The sequence below is a fragment of the Hermetia illucens genome, chromosome 2 (genome assembly GCF_905115235.1).
Source record: "Hermetia illucens chromosome 2, iHerIll2.2.curated.20191125, whole genome shotgun sequence".
Lineage (NCBI taxonomy): Eukaryota > Metazoa > Arthropoda > Insecta > Diptera > Stratiomyidae > Hermetia > Hermetia illucens.
In genome coordinates this window covers 127,247,738-127,263,244 of record NC_051850.1, presented here as the reverse complement: position 1 = coordinate 127,263,244, position 15,507 = coordinate 127,247,738, and the positions used below count along the sequence as shown (strand labels likewise).

The 15,507-nt window shown below is 43.5% G+C and overlaps 1 protein-coding gene across 13 annotated transcripts in view; it reads left to right on the top strand.

Moving 5' to 3' along the window:
- The window catches only part of LOC119649256 (Down syndrome cell adhesion molecule-like protein Dscam2), a 252,363-nt gene that overhangs the window by 53,450 nt on the left and 183,406 nt on the right, over positions 1-15,507 (top strand). The gene's annotated exons all lie outside the window — the stretch shown is intronic.

Below are 15,507 nucleotides of genomic sequence, written 5' to 3'. Positions count from 1 at the left end.
ACCACAAAATTGTATTTTTCTAAATTTGCTGTAACCCAAAGCGATACTAATACAAAAATAACTAGTGCAAAATAATCTTACACAAGAAATACACAAAACCTTTCATGTTCGAAGCGCCCAGCATCCAATTTTCGACTTATTTGCTTCTCTCATTTGCTAAAAAGGTGGACTGGGAAAAAGCGCCTTCCTCCACCGCCGAACGGTAAGCATTTGGTCATTGATAAAGTAGAAACAGCAGTGGGACAATCGGCAACAGCGTTACTGTCACACCGACCTCCGTACTGTACTATGAAATTAATTCAGGGACGAGATATGAACTACCAACTGACATTATCGCTGGCCAGATAATGGAAGGAAGAAACGAGAGAAGGAAGGAAGTGTCTAAACAGACCAAGGTTAGGTGATTCTTCTTTTGACCCGAGTGAAGCAGCATATCCGTGCTCTGCTGTTCTACTATCCTCGGTTTACTTCGGGGGGGATGGGAGGTTGACAAATGCTCTGAAAACGAGTATAATAGGGCGAAACCTAATCAGAAAGGTGTTTAAGCTGGAGTCGAAGTAAGTCTTCTCTGAGGGTGAGAGAACCATCATACGGCATTCGCAGTATACCTTTGGCGATGTCGCGTCTTATGAAAGTATGTGGAGATAAACGCTTTGTGATCACCTTGCTGTCGCTCGTTCGTCAGCCAGATCCCCGTTATTGATATTTGATGGCATAAGTAGGCAAGGAGAAAGGTTGGTTATAGACTAGGTCAGCACAGAAGCTTCTAAGTCTTCGGGCCAAGAGGCGCGAATTCCGAGAGAACCGATTAGAGTTGTCTTCCCTGATCATTAGCCACTTGAAGAGACATACGGAAACGATATATCTAGCCGTTATACAATGCCAGGGTAAAAGGCACTTCGGGCTATTGAAAAAATCTGTCTATGGAAGTAGGATAGTATCTTTTGTCCTCTGAGTACGGCGTAATGATTATGTTGATTGACGCAGAGAAGCGAGATGATAGCGGTGAGAAACCAGCCACAGGTTTGCGTGTATGTCTCGAGACTTTTGAATCCTGGCGCTGGTTATACGCTAGTGCCCAACATTTGTAGCGATTCGGATGAATAGCTGGATGAAGCAAGACAAGCAAGATGGCTTGCGCGAGGAGACCGGAAGTTCATCCTTTCCTTTAATGTGGCCGTATAGAAGGCCATTGTTTGCGCTGACGTTTTAGCACAGTCTAGCATGCAGAATCTTCTGTGTTTGTTGAGACGCTAAAAGAGAATGCTCAGGTGCTGTTATCCATATTGAAATGGGACGAGGACGTCCTTAATTTACGGGTGGCAAAAATCAAGTCGAAGGGTAACCTCGTTTACCAAGCGTTCGCATATCTGCCCTGCTTTGTCCTATTCGAGGGTCATTATTATTATTATTCTGTTAAGGGAAGGTCGCACCGCGTCCTTAAAGAACTATTGTGCTCCTTTTGCTGGTTATAGTGTACCTATTGATCATAGTATCTCAAGCAGGCATATAACCGTCAGGAACTTTAGTATGTTCTCTACTTCCAGATCTTTCAGCTTTGCATTTGGTATTAAGTGTTCTCCCAGATGCTTCGACCTACTTTGCACAAGTGCCAGACACTGTTCCAGGACGTGCATAGAGGTTTCGTCATACTCTTCACAAAACCTGCAGGCAGTATCCGTAGATATCCCTAGCTTCCCTAGGTGATGGTTTAGCCGACAATGACCGGTGAGAATTCCCACTATGATTCGGAGATTCTTTTTGGTGAGGTTTAAGTAATCCTTTGTGCGTATGGGTTCGTATCCACCAATAAGCACCCTGGACTGCTCCATCTCTATTAGGCCCGTCCAGTTTAGTTCCCTCAGCCGTTCCTCTTCATTTCTTAGATTCATAGCCATGAAACCGTTTCCGATTCCACAGAAGGGTTCTGGCCCGTGTAAAGGCGTCTCTGCTCCCTTCTTGGCTAGTTCGTCCGCTGCCTCGTTGCCTTCCAACCCAGCATGGCCTTGAAAACAAAGTATCCAGACCTTGTTGGACGAGTCGAGTGTATTCATTCTCTTAAGGCGTTCCCACGCCAGTTTAGAGTTTACCTGGTTAGACCTAAGTGACTTGATCGCTGCTTGGCCATCGGCTGTTCTGCCCCTGTATTTCCTTTGCAAATTAAAGGAGGCACATTTGTCTATGGCGTATATTTCCGTCTGGAATATGCTAGTGCACCTGCCCATTAGTTCAAAGCAAATTTTCCTTGCACCAATGACACCGGCACCCGCTCCCTCTGCTGTGAGGGATCCGTCAGTGTACCAAGTAATCAGTTGCCGGTTTAAGCCGTATGCCGCAGCCACGCTCTCCCAGTTTGCCTTTTTACTCCAACGTGTTTCAAACTTCTTATCGAAGTGAAACCTCGTTGTCATGTTATCGCTTGGTATCAGTAATTCAGGATACTGCCTAGAAAGAATATTAATCTTCCTTCGATTTAGGCAGCTCCCCGCCTCACTCATACTAACGGCCATCCTGAATATTGCTCTCTTTACCTGCATCAGTATGTGCAGATGGTGAGGGGTTAATCCCAGAAGGAGGATATCTAAAGTAGTATCTTCAGGCTGCAACCTCATTTTTTTCCTGCTATGGATCTGCAAGTCATCAGAGCCCTCGTGGCTTCCCGACAAGTGTTTCCGACATGTGTCTTCCAGAGTAATTTTTGGGCTAGCGTAATTATATTTGACCTCTGTTTCTCGTTTCATCTCCATATCATGTAATGTTATGGCTCTCAGGTGATCAAACTTACGCTTGGTACTATGGTGGTTTTGCCTGGGTTGATCCGCAGTCCCACCTTCCTGCAGGCACTAGTAATCCTTAGTCCAGTTTGGATTCTATCACATAGGGTATCTTCATATTTGCCCCTACAGATTAAAAGAATGTCCTCCGCGTAATCCTGGACTTGTATTCCAGTATTTGTTAACACGTCCAGGAGTTCATCCACTACCATACTCCACATCAGCGGCGATAGTACTCCACCCTGTGGACAGTCTTGAGTGGTGTTCATGACAATAGAATTTATACCTGTCGGTACTTCTATTTGCCTGCTGTCTAGCATTTTGCCCATCCAGAATGCCGGGGTGTTTCCCACTCCTTTGCGGCTCAAGGCACCTCTCTGTGTGCTATGTGCTGTCGAATGCTCCTTCGACATCCAAAAACGCGCTCATTGCAATTTCTTTTGTTTTTATGGCATCAGGTAGTACCTCTACCAGCTGATACAGAGCAGTTTCAGTTGACCGTCCTGCCCGGTAAGCGTTTTGACAGTGATGTAGGGGATTACACTTTAGAACGTTAGTTCTAATATAGTTGTCTATCACCTTCTCCACCGTTTTGAGTGAGAACGATATTAGGCAAATTGGTCTGAAAGATCTAGGGTGAAAGGGATCCTTTTTACCCGCTTTCGGAATAAAGACCACCTTTTCCCGTCTCCATGTTCTTGGTATGTATCCCAGTGCCATGCTCCCCCTTACCACCCTCAAAAGAGACTCTAAGATAATCTCTAGGCCTCTCTGGATTAGTGCTGGGAAAATGCCATCTGGCAACGTCAGCACCAACTTCGTGGTCAAACACGAAGAAGAATAATTATAGGAGAATACAACTTTGAGACCGTTGATAATTTCTCCTATCTAGGGTCGAAAATCACAACCGATAACAGCTACGATGATGAAATCCGCGCACGGTTGTTGTCAGCCAACAGAGCTTATTTCAGCTTACAAAGACTGTTCCGCTCGAAACGTCTCACCATAGGGCAAAGCTCTTACTGTACAAAACTATGGTCTTGCCAGTCCTCATGTATTCCTCGGAAACTTGGGTTCTTAGCAAGAAAAATTGCGAACTCTTGGCCGCGTTCGAGAGAAGAATCCTCCGAAGAATTTTTGGCCCCCTACATGAGGATGGACGATTCGGTAGCCTACACAATGACGAAATCTATGAGCGATACCATGACGGTCCGGTTGTGGATAAAATCCGGCTCAATAGGTTACGGCGGGCGGGTCACTTAATCCGTATGGATGAAGATGATCCCACCCGGAAAGTCTATAAGGGCAATATCTATGGTAGAAAAACAAGACGAGGCAGACCCTACCTAAGATGGAACGATGCCGTAGGTCAGGACGCCAGACAGCTTTTAGGGATATCAAATTGGTGGACCTCGGTGCTAAACTGGGATGTCTGGAGTTCCTTATTAAGGTAGGCCTAGACCGGATACCGGTTGTTGCGCCGTTGATAATGATGATGATGATGAAAATGCCATCTACTCCAGGAGATTTCAGTGGTTTAAAAGTTCCCATTGCCCACCTTAGCCTAGCTTCGGAGCATACTTCTTTTGCTAGTTTCCAGCTCTTCTTCCTCCCTCTTTTATTTGTTATTGGAGTATCAGGCAGAATGTTGTCGCCTGCCACCGTGGGATAGGACTCCGGAAAATGAGTTCTGAGAAGCAAGTGTACCCTGTCCACCTCATTCTCGGTAAATGTCCCATCTTCCTTCTTCAAACAGACAGAGGATATTCCTCCGCCTTTGGCTACAACCTTGTACAGCCTGGTTGCTTGTGTGATCTGTTCGATTCCTTGACAGAATTCCCTGAAGCTGTTCCGTTTCGCGTCCCTGATCGCTGCTATACGCAGTCATTGCATTTTTGTACCGAGGGTCATATACGGAGACTCGAATAGACCAAAGAATTTTATGATGGCTGTTTTGTCAATGTCTTCCTCTGCTAGAGGTATCTGATTGAACGTGGTATATCGTTCAGGATAGCAAACGACAGTTTAGCGCTGGATAATCCACGCACGATCAGCGGTCCCAATTTTCATTGAGCACCACGTGAAGCGGAGCTGCCCAACTGCTAAACGATGGACGGAACATCCCGAATTTCACCATTGCTGACAACTGTTTGCATACATTAATGAAACGATCGAATGTGAAATATCAAAGTTTGCTCGGAGCAGGTGGACTAGGAGTCGTTTTAATATGATGTTCGGATGCATACTTGACTACTGAAACACGGCCGTCGGAGCGAGTAATCTTGGCAGATTCCACTGCCTGGCTGGCTGGTGGTAAGCCGATGCACTCGAGGTAATCAACTTTGCGCTTAGTGCATCGTACATGAAGGCGCGTCTACGAAATGTACAATTTGTTTCTCCATCGATGATCTAACCGCTCTTCAGAATCATCAATAAGCACTATTGTGCAAGGAGGAGCGCTTATTTCTAGACTCTCGCGTTGCTCGCAATTTTCTTAAAAAAAAAATCAACAATATTACCAGATGGTACAAGTCATTGCCCATTTATATATACAGAATGTGTAACGAGCTACAAAAGATATCTTTAAAGCCGGTTTTTGAAAAGCGTTAGATCCCTCTCTACTTTCCTTCTTTAATTATTTTGAAAAATTCATAGAGAAAAACTTCTGTTAAAAATTATTAAATTAAGTAAAAGGAAAATGGTAAATTTTACTAAGATGAAGCTTCTGCCGATTTCAAACGTTGTTCCTCTACTGCTTACCGTCGCTCTCTGCGGAATCACATTTATTGTGATGTGAAAAGTCAAGTCAGCAAACAGATTAGCGCCGATTTCAACACATATGATATTATCGTCAGATAATCGTATTTGGACGTTCCTACATGAACTCTATCTTATCTTCTTCGTCCTGGCATTGAATTAAAAAACTGCGTTGTTGGCGTGAAAATGTGTTTTACAAAAGAGAGGAGCGAGTTTTACATTGTAAAAGGAGGCAAAAATCCTGAATTCCTCTGCATTACTGAACCGCTCTCTGTGTAATAGGCATAGACATGTGCATGCATAAGTAAGCTTCCCCACATGCCAAATATAATACTCAGTCCTTCAGATACGTATATACAATTGTGTGTGAATATCGTCAAGATATTATCAAAAGGTTCAAGTATGTAGCTTGCACGTAACGTATCCATATATGCATGTATGTTACAGAAGCATGGACTTGATTCTCGCCTGGTTGCACTTCACCTTGTAATGTAGAAGGCATCGTACTTAGCATCCTTTATGTATACAGGCAGCAATTCATTTAGATATATGCAAATATCTTCCTGCAACCTGCAGTTGGGGGCAAATGAATTCGAAAAATATGAATTATGCTCGTAATAACTTCCCTTACTTTGTCACTTCACATTACTTTCCATTTGTTCGTATTTCTACATCGTTAACGATACGTGTCGTTGAAAGAAGGAGGGATGCAGACAGAAAGGGTTCGTTAAAAATGTAACTCTACTTTGATCCATCCCATCCTCCTTGAAATTGATTTGGAGCGATCCGTTTCTCATCGGGTCTGATTTTTTCTACAGCGTAAAAGCTGCCTTGTGTATCCACTCATGGAGACGGGAAAGGCGAAGCAAGACATGTTCCCTTGATTAATAGAATGAATTGCGAATTCTGAAGGTTGCAAAATTAAAATTTCCAGCTTAGTAATTCATGATAATAATGGGGCCTTCACTGTCCCATCAATTATCTATGAATGTCAGGAGAGGTTTACACCTGATTTGAAGGAAGTCGCATCCCATTATGGAAATTGAATTCAATGGTGTTGAGAACGTGGAGGACAGATTTCTGTCGCATGAATGATATCTCCACTTTCAATTCAAAGTGAATTTAGGGCAAGCTGTAATCGGATTTGAGTGAAGAATTATAGCAGCCGCAATTTACCATATTCAAATGAACTATGTGCTGCTCTTGTATGAAGTTTGCTCTCCAATTCGTCTGGACCTGGAAAGTTTTAATAGGGATTGTATCTTTCTAAAATACATTTCCAATCAACCGTTTCTAATTTGATATGCCATTCAAAAACTAGAAACGCAAGCAACGAAATATTTCCGTCGAGATTAGGTTATTTTGCATCATTTTCAGTCACACGGGTCCAATACCTTTTCAGCCTTTTGTCTTTAAAGGATCTTCCGGATATTATTCATCAGAAATTATATAGTATATATAGAATGGTGTATTTTCAGACGAATCCTACGAGTAAGAAAGGGAGGGTCAGAATAGAGTATTTGGTACAAGATTTAGCTACACGATTTTGACGATAAACCATCTGCATTGTCCCTCGGGAAGCTATGAAAACTAGAACCAGGCAACCACCCTACCTAAATATTATAAGGAAGAGTCTGGTGGAAACAATTTAAAGGAGCATCACAAAAAAAAAACTCAACCGGCATGGACCGCTGATCGCTTTTCAGTTTGGCAACTGGAAAACGTGCTCATTGAACCAAGAAGTTTGGATGCTATTCTGAAGGTCACCTGGTTTGTCTAGCAATTAGAGAAAAAGACGAAGGACATTATTGTTACCTGTAGCTCCTGATACATAACCAAATATGTGGATATACATAATCCCAGAAAGAGCGGGAGTTTCTAAAAAAACATAGAGTTATAAGAACGACTAAGGTTGGTCTTCTTTTTGATATGTTATGTAAATGAAAGGTTGGTTATACGCGGCTTCTGGCGACTTCTGGTTAATGGTCTAAGAGATATAATATAAGAACCTCTAGTTGTAAAGAGATATAATATAATAACTTCTGGTTGTATTTAATTTGCTCTGCACCGCCCTTTTCCAAAGGGAACTCGACGTTTATAGGCATTAGTTCATGCTTATTGTTGTCTAGTTGGTTTTTGTACTTAAGTACAAAAAAGCGCTCCAAATTGTAATCAACATCATTTAACTTCTACTTCTGTCTATCTGGTTTTTACGATAACCTTCGTTTGTAATGAGTATTTCTGAACTGAGTGGCCGGAAAGTACCGAGAGAGGAAGGCTATTCAAAAACCTATTATAAAAAGGAAGGAAGGGGGGGGTTGTGCAATAGATTGTGAAGGTCCGTCGATCTCTTGTCCGCGTTCGAGAAAAGAATCCTCCGAAGAATTTGATGGACGATATCATAACCCTCTGTTTATGGATGAAATCGGGCTTAGTAGGTTTCGGTGGACGGGTCACTTAATCCCTGTGGAGGTGGATTCAGCCCGGAAAGTCTATAAGGGCAATGTCTATAGTAGAAAAAGAATACAAGGCAGACCCTGCCTGCCTGGAGAGATGGCGTAGGTCAGGACGCCAGGCAGCCTTTCAGGACATCGCATTGGTTAACCTCGGCGCGAAACCGGGATGTCTTAAGTTCCTTATTAAGGCAGGCCTAGACTGGATACCGGTTGCTGCGGATGTAGGCCGTGTTGCGTGGTTAAAAGGGGGGGGGGGGGGGGGGGGGGGGGAATCCTCAAATCAGAAGGAATTTATGTGAAATTCTTGGCTTCATAAAAATTGAAAAGTAAAAGAATAAAATAAAGTAACAAACTAAAATAGTGAAATAAAATAATAAACTAATATAGTAAAAAAAAAAAAATAAAATAAAATAGAGAAAGAAAGAAAATGTTAAAATATCCCTCACCTAGATATCCAAGATTGGTGAACAAAATGTTTTGTCATAAACGCATTAATTAATACACTAATAACTCCCTCTAAATATTTCACAAAGGCAAATCTCCTCTTTGTACTCGTGCTTAAACGGTAGTATAGAATATAACCCGTTCAACATACACTTCTTATTTCTTTTGCAATGTTACCCCCGAAGTTACCCCCTTCCGACTTCATGGCCATTCAAGGTCGCATGTTAAGAATTAGCTTCTCTGACACAAAAACAACATATTTACTCACATCCTGACGTTATCATAGACATCACAGGATGTACTAATCTTCTAATTTTGGAATTCATGCGAATAGATTTCGATGCTTTACTGCGGTCCATATTTCCATGATCCAGTAGACCGCGGTGACTAAGGCCAAATGAATCACATTGCAACCTGACTTGGTTTTAAAAGCTAATTTCACATGGGTTGCTTAGACAAAAGGGCTCGTACTCCAAATCAGATTACATTTTTTTTCAGCTTCGGAGGAGACATATTGGTACAAACACCAATAACTTCCTTGTTCTCTGTTTGATCGAGGCGGATCTCCTCCGACTTTCCGAGGACATTCAGTTCTGCCGTGCCGTACAGGAAAAATTTGAAACGAATTTATGGAGCAGATGGCGAACAATCCAACTCAATATATTTTCTCAATTTGCCCTCGAAAACGAAAAGCAAGTCGGGAAAGTGGAGGCTGAACCCTTCAGTTCATACTTGAAGGGTTCAGCTTCCACTTTGTGTATTGCTTACATAAGAATATTTGCATGGGTATTTGTCCCATTTTCTCCTAGCTCAGACCATTTACTTTAGTATGATCCTGACATTCAAAGTCTTAGAATGCAAGAAATTTGCAAAAAATTGACAATTTAGAAAGCTATGCTAGTAATAGTGCGAATTCCATCATGCTCCACTGTATAGTCTATTTTACTGCAAACTTGACGATTCTAGGGTCAACTTAACGGGGGATCCCTAGGCAATTTATAAGAAATATTCTTATAAGTAATACCGGAATATTTTTTTATCGGTGAAGGTGGAAATCTTAAAATGACATCTTTGCACCATTTTGCAGCACTATGCGGGATTCTTACCCATTTAAAGCCACCCTACTTCTACGCCCACAACCCCCTCGTGGCCTCAATGAAATATTCGAACTTTCCCTTCCCCCGTATAGAAGGATGAATTTTACCACCCCTGCGATAAGTAGACGGCGACAGATCTTGGCTGACTTTGACTGTATTGTTTTTCCTGTGGCTGGTAATAAGCACCACCTCCGTCTTATTTTCCGCCGGGCGCAGTTTCACCATTTGCGGCCATGTTTTGATGGCAAGAATGGTTTCACTGGAGGTGTATCCCAACTACTACCACTACCAGTTTGTCTGCAAAACCAGCTAGCATTGCCTCCTTTGGCATGCGAAGGCCGCGGTCTCCGTCATATATTATGATCTACAGCAGGGACCTGCGGAACACCTCCTGTCACAATATATTCCTTTGATCCGTCGTCAGTCCCGTACCAAAGATTCTGCGAAGTAACTTTCGAATGATCAAGCTAAGTAGCCAGGGACACCTGTTTTAGCCAAGTAGGGCACTTAATCCAATCCCAGTTGGCTGAGTTAGAGGCATTCCTGACATCCAGCGTCACCACCACTCACGGCAAACGCTCCTTCCACCTTGCACGATTCAGAGGTGCTTAGATGCCATGCGGACCTAATTTTAGCAGCCAACTCCTGGGCTTCCAGCGATTGCGAAGACGTCCTGTTGAATGGTTGGCTGAATTCCGCTTTCTTCCTGTTGGGACGAATGACTGTGATTATTTTGAACAAGAGTCGCAGTTGTAGCCAATTGACATAGCTGGTTCACTTTTTCCAGCGCTGCTTCCTTCGGGTGGTTGCATTCTTCCAATGCTGCCAAGAATGTCTCCTCCTCAAAAGCTCCACTGAACCACCCAGTTATCCTAATTTTCTCTCCTCTGTCGCTCAATCAACTATTCGTTCCTGATGTCGAGAAAGATGGCCTAGTGGTCACTGTGGGTGTAGTGTTTACTGGCAAACTTGAATGTCCGTCCCCATGCCCTTATCGCCGCGTTTCCAGAATTAAGCACTTCAAGTACTTTAAATCAGTGTTGTCAGCCAAGATAGCGCAGTTTACTATGAAATTGTTTCGATAGCTTTTCGCGCTAAATTGATACTTACAAAACGACTTCACTTCCCCCGGACTATCGGATCTAAAAAAACTGAGCTTCCTGCCAAAGCGGGATATAATTTGAACACGAGAAAGGCTGATATGCAAAAGGCAAGCGGATTTTAAAAAGTTAAATATGGTGTTGGTTGTCGTGTAACTAAGAAAGGAGAATGGCGGAATCATGCCAATACTCATCACCATCATCATCAAACGCAACGGCGTAAGTATCTGGTCTATGCCTGGCAAGAGGTAGCCACGCAGTTCACAGATGTCAGCGTCAGATGATAGTTTATATATTTTTCTGTATTTTTGATGTTGATTTCAATATTCATTCAATATATTTTGGCAGCAACGGATTTTCAAAACTTTACTTGCTGCAAAATTTCTCCTAAGCGGTCCTGCTCCCTATCATCGTTGCCAAACATGAGTTAATCTTTGCCACATTTTCCGTGGATAGTCAATGTGCCCCTTTAAACTCAGCTCTGCATCGGCCAACACTTTCAGGTACTTAATCGTCTATTTTGAGGTGACCTCCGTCTTTTCCACCGAATTCAGTTTAACCATTTGTTTCCATCATTTTATGATTTGAATGATTCCATGCAAAATTTAGCTCCACGCTTTTGGTGTGCTTTGCGACTACAATAAGATCCAGACTATCTACTAAACCAGCTACCGATTCCTCTTTCAATGGGAAATGTCGATCAATCCATCGTCTTAACATTCAATACAAAAGGCCCTACTACAGAGTAGGGAAATAAAGGAAAATTCGACGTATAGTATATCGAGCTAGACCCTCACATCCTGCTATGACTTTGATCATGGGACAAGCTCGCTAAAACCCATATTGCCGCTGTGATGCATCGTTTAATCTCTTTCCCCAACATCTACCCCCATTGTACTTTAAAGACGAAACCAGCAGTATAAAGACAATACACTGTTTGATTTTTGGAGTTTCGGCTATAAAGTTAACCTCTAAATTTTCTGCTCCTTGTTGCACCAGAGCTTCGTCGAACGTTTTCCGTGTACAGCGGTTCAAGACCAGTACCACTTCATTACTCGCAGCTACACAATCCCGGCCGTTATTAGCGAGCGTATTCGACTTGATGTCATCGCGAAACTAGTGGCCAAAAATCGATAAGGGCGGGGACGGCGGCATCAACAGCACTACGCCACACTGAGGGCTACAATTTCAGCACTCGCCGCCTGACCTCTCTGCTGAGGTTTTGGACGAATGCCAAAAAGAGTGACTCACCAAGGCAGAATATTGCTGGGCTGACTCATATCAGGACCAGCAACACCAGTAGGCGGGTAAAGAACAAAGTGCAGAGGATTTGTCGGGACTATGCTATCTACCGTGAGACAAGTCTTGTTAGCACTAATGAAGGGAAGAAGTGGTTTCCGAAATATCGGTATTTATAAAAATAAAAATATCAACACTAGCGAATAAGAAAAAACAAGTATTTTATTATTTCAAATCACTCAACGAATTCCAACAAAACGTCTAGGCAGTACACTTTTCGGTGACGGAAGCAAAAGAGTATTTGGATGGAATTTAGGGTTACCCGGGCAGTATACTAAGTGGGTTATTGCTGAAGACACCCGCCATGCCGCTGCACTGACCATGCATTTTGAAGATGTTACCGAAGAAGAAGTTTATCGAGCCATAAACAGCTTGAAGGACTGGAAGAGCCCTGACCTGGAGTCGGGTGCACAGTTTCCGGTATGAAAACGTTTGCCAGTATACTTGGTTGGTTGGCACATGATATTAATCAGGTTATTAATCATCTTGAGCAATTACCTCTTAATTTCTTTAGTCGCTGCATCGATTATGCCAAGATTTTTCATAACGTCCCACACATCTGGCTAATAGGTTAGTATATCTGCACCGCATTGATTCCAAGCTAATAAAGTCTTTGACGGCAGTCATGGAAGGGTGGCATATCACTATGGCAATGAATTCATCTGAAGGTATCAGGGCCAGTCCGTAAACAGAAAGGCATTTTCCAGTGGGCTTTGTTAAGTCCTCGTTGGAAGATGGCATCAAACTGCACTGACGATCATCTTAGGAGTCTCTTGCGAATACTAAGTATGTTTAGCCGTGATGTTCGGATGGAATTTCGATTAGAAAAGTGCCGAATCCTAGTCATCCGGACATAGTATTGGAGACCTCCTCATGTTAGCGCCGAGACCGACTTCCCCAAATACCTAGGAATTCTGCTAGGAACCCATGTTCGAGGTGGTGATCTGAAAGATGATCTGCTGTACGAATTCCTGCGACGTGTAAAGCTGGTGCTGAAGTCGCATCCCTCGGAAAAAGATGAAAGCATTAAATGTATTTGCTATCGCTTCATTTGCTTACCCATTGAAAGAACGATCTAGAAAACGTCCGACACGAATTACTATAACATCACCGCCAAGTTAGCTTGAAAGGAAGGCGAGTGCCTTGCGGCTGCAGTCAAGAGCGCATCGATGAAGGGAACCTTTCATATAAACAGGGGCTTATCACGGGAAGATGTCCCGTTCACCGGTCGCCACCACTGGAACCCCTGTATTTTTCAAGTAGGTAGAGTCGGGCGAGCCTAATACTTGGCACTTAGGCCAGTAGTAAGCATATGCCCAGATTATGACAACTATAACACATTTTTTTTTTTTTTTTTTTTTGTGCGTACACGGAGGTGGAAAATCTTAGAAAGACACGTCCGCCGCAACTCCGCCGCCCAAACGGTGGAACAACAGCGGGCGCGTGTGGGATTCACACCCACTAAAAACCACCCCCGGTCTCTCCAGCCCCAGCCCCGCGGGACCACCATTGAGGTATTACTTCGCGGGGTAGGTTTGCTCTTAGGCACTCATCCTTCTCCTATTTGCAGCTTTCCTCCTTCTTTGTTCTTTCAGCAACTCCTCCTGCATTTGGATGATTGCGGAGCTAACCGCAAGCCACTTCTCCTCGGACTCCAGCATTTCAGTAACTAAGCTCTCCGGGGTCCCGCTCCTGCCCAGCACCTGGTTTAAGCTCCTTCTCTCCATCGCAAATCGTGGGCAGTGAAACATCACATGCTCTGGATCCTCCGGTATGCCATCGCATCTGGGACAGTTCGGAAAATCATCCAACCCAAAGCGGTGCAGATACTGCCTGTAGCAACCACCGTGTCCCGTGAGGAACTGGGTAATGTGGTAGTTGGTATCCCCATGTTTTCGCTCAAGCCACACCCTAATGTTGGGAATGAGCCTGTGCGTCCACCGACCTTTCGCAGACTCGTCCCATCTGCGTTGCCAGAGGTCAAGCGACTCTGACCTTGCCGCATTTCTACGCTGTGCATGCCCCTCCATATGTCTTGCATTGTACAGGACACTCATTTCTTTGGCCAGAATGTCAACCGGGATCATGCCTGCCACCACCAATACTGCCTCATCTGATGTGGTTCTAAAAGCACTGCAAACCCTCAAAGCCATCCGCCGGTAAACCGAGTTCACCTGCTTCCGTCTCTGAGAGTTTGCAAGAGCCTTTGCCCACACAGGTGACGAGTAGAGCAGGATGGAGCGCACCACTCCGGCTAGCACCAACCTCCGGCAATGTTTCGGCCCACCAATATTTGGCAACATTTTTGCAAGTGCCGTGGTGGCACTGGCTGCCTTTTGGCATGCATACTCTAGGTGCTCCCTAAAACTCAATTTCGACAACTATAACACATAAAAACAATAATAATAATAAATATATATTAACTGTATATACTCAATATTAGGACGATTATTGTTCATTCAGCATTAGATTACTCAAGGATACATAGATAAGTAAATAAACAGACTACAGCGGAAATGGAAAATTACACCTTAATGACTTTCTGGTTCGAAATACAAAGTATGTTATCAGCCATTCCCCACTCTCGCCCCCTAAGTTCAAAGGTAGAAAACCAGCAATTTGAACGGGCGTTACACATAATCCTGGTTTGTTAAATGGTACAGCAATTTTACAAGTTTTTAATCGTCCACCACTTTCCAAGCGATTTCACGCTGCTCCTTGGGTTCCAGCAAGCTGCAGCCAAAACAAAGTCACACAAAATCATTTGCTGTAATCCTCTGCACTTTCTATCAAATTATTGTCATTAACATCATCATAACTACTATCGGGGATATCCTTTGGCATCTTTCGCTGCGAGTGCTATATAGTCACAGTGCATGCCTGTAGATATTGCATTTATTTGCTGTGTAGTAACAGAATTCCCTGCACGCTCGAACACTTACATGCACTGTACGTTGTTGTCCGTATGGTTTACGTCTACATTCCAGGCTGAGAACCGCTTTCAAACAAAGCCAAGAGCCGACTTGTTTTTAGATTTTACTGAGAATTGGTCGGGATACTTGCAATTATGTTGTCCTCGAAATAACAAGTACGTACGGGAGGCAAGCAAAGGAGGCCGAATATTCCATCAGTGTGACTGCCGTCTCAGAGCTGGGCGCAAAGGCAAAATACCTCCAAGCACACAAACAAAAGTTCCAAGGACCCTGAAGAAAGCGAAACGATTAAATACAATCGTACGATCGTTAGCGTTCCTTCGAGGACGAAGATCGTAATGGCTTTCCTGAAGTTAAGGCTGCAGGATATGGTTGAGTATAAAAGCTTGAGTAGGTTCGCACAAAAGAAACGACGGAACTCGTGGGGTTCACTGAAAATTGTGCTACAGAAAACCACCAGCAAGCTGGAAATAGGAAAATCCGAGTAAAGGAGGAAAACAGAAACCATAGGAAACTCTTTACCATGTAAGAGTAATTGGAAACGAGTAGCGGTGGTAGCTAACGGCAGCTTAGGGCTTAGAAATTCTTCATGAACCGTTTTTTACTTTCGACATCGCCTCCTTCCCATACCCACCTTTGTCTCTCGA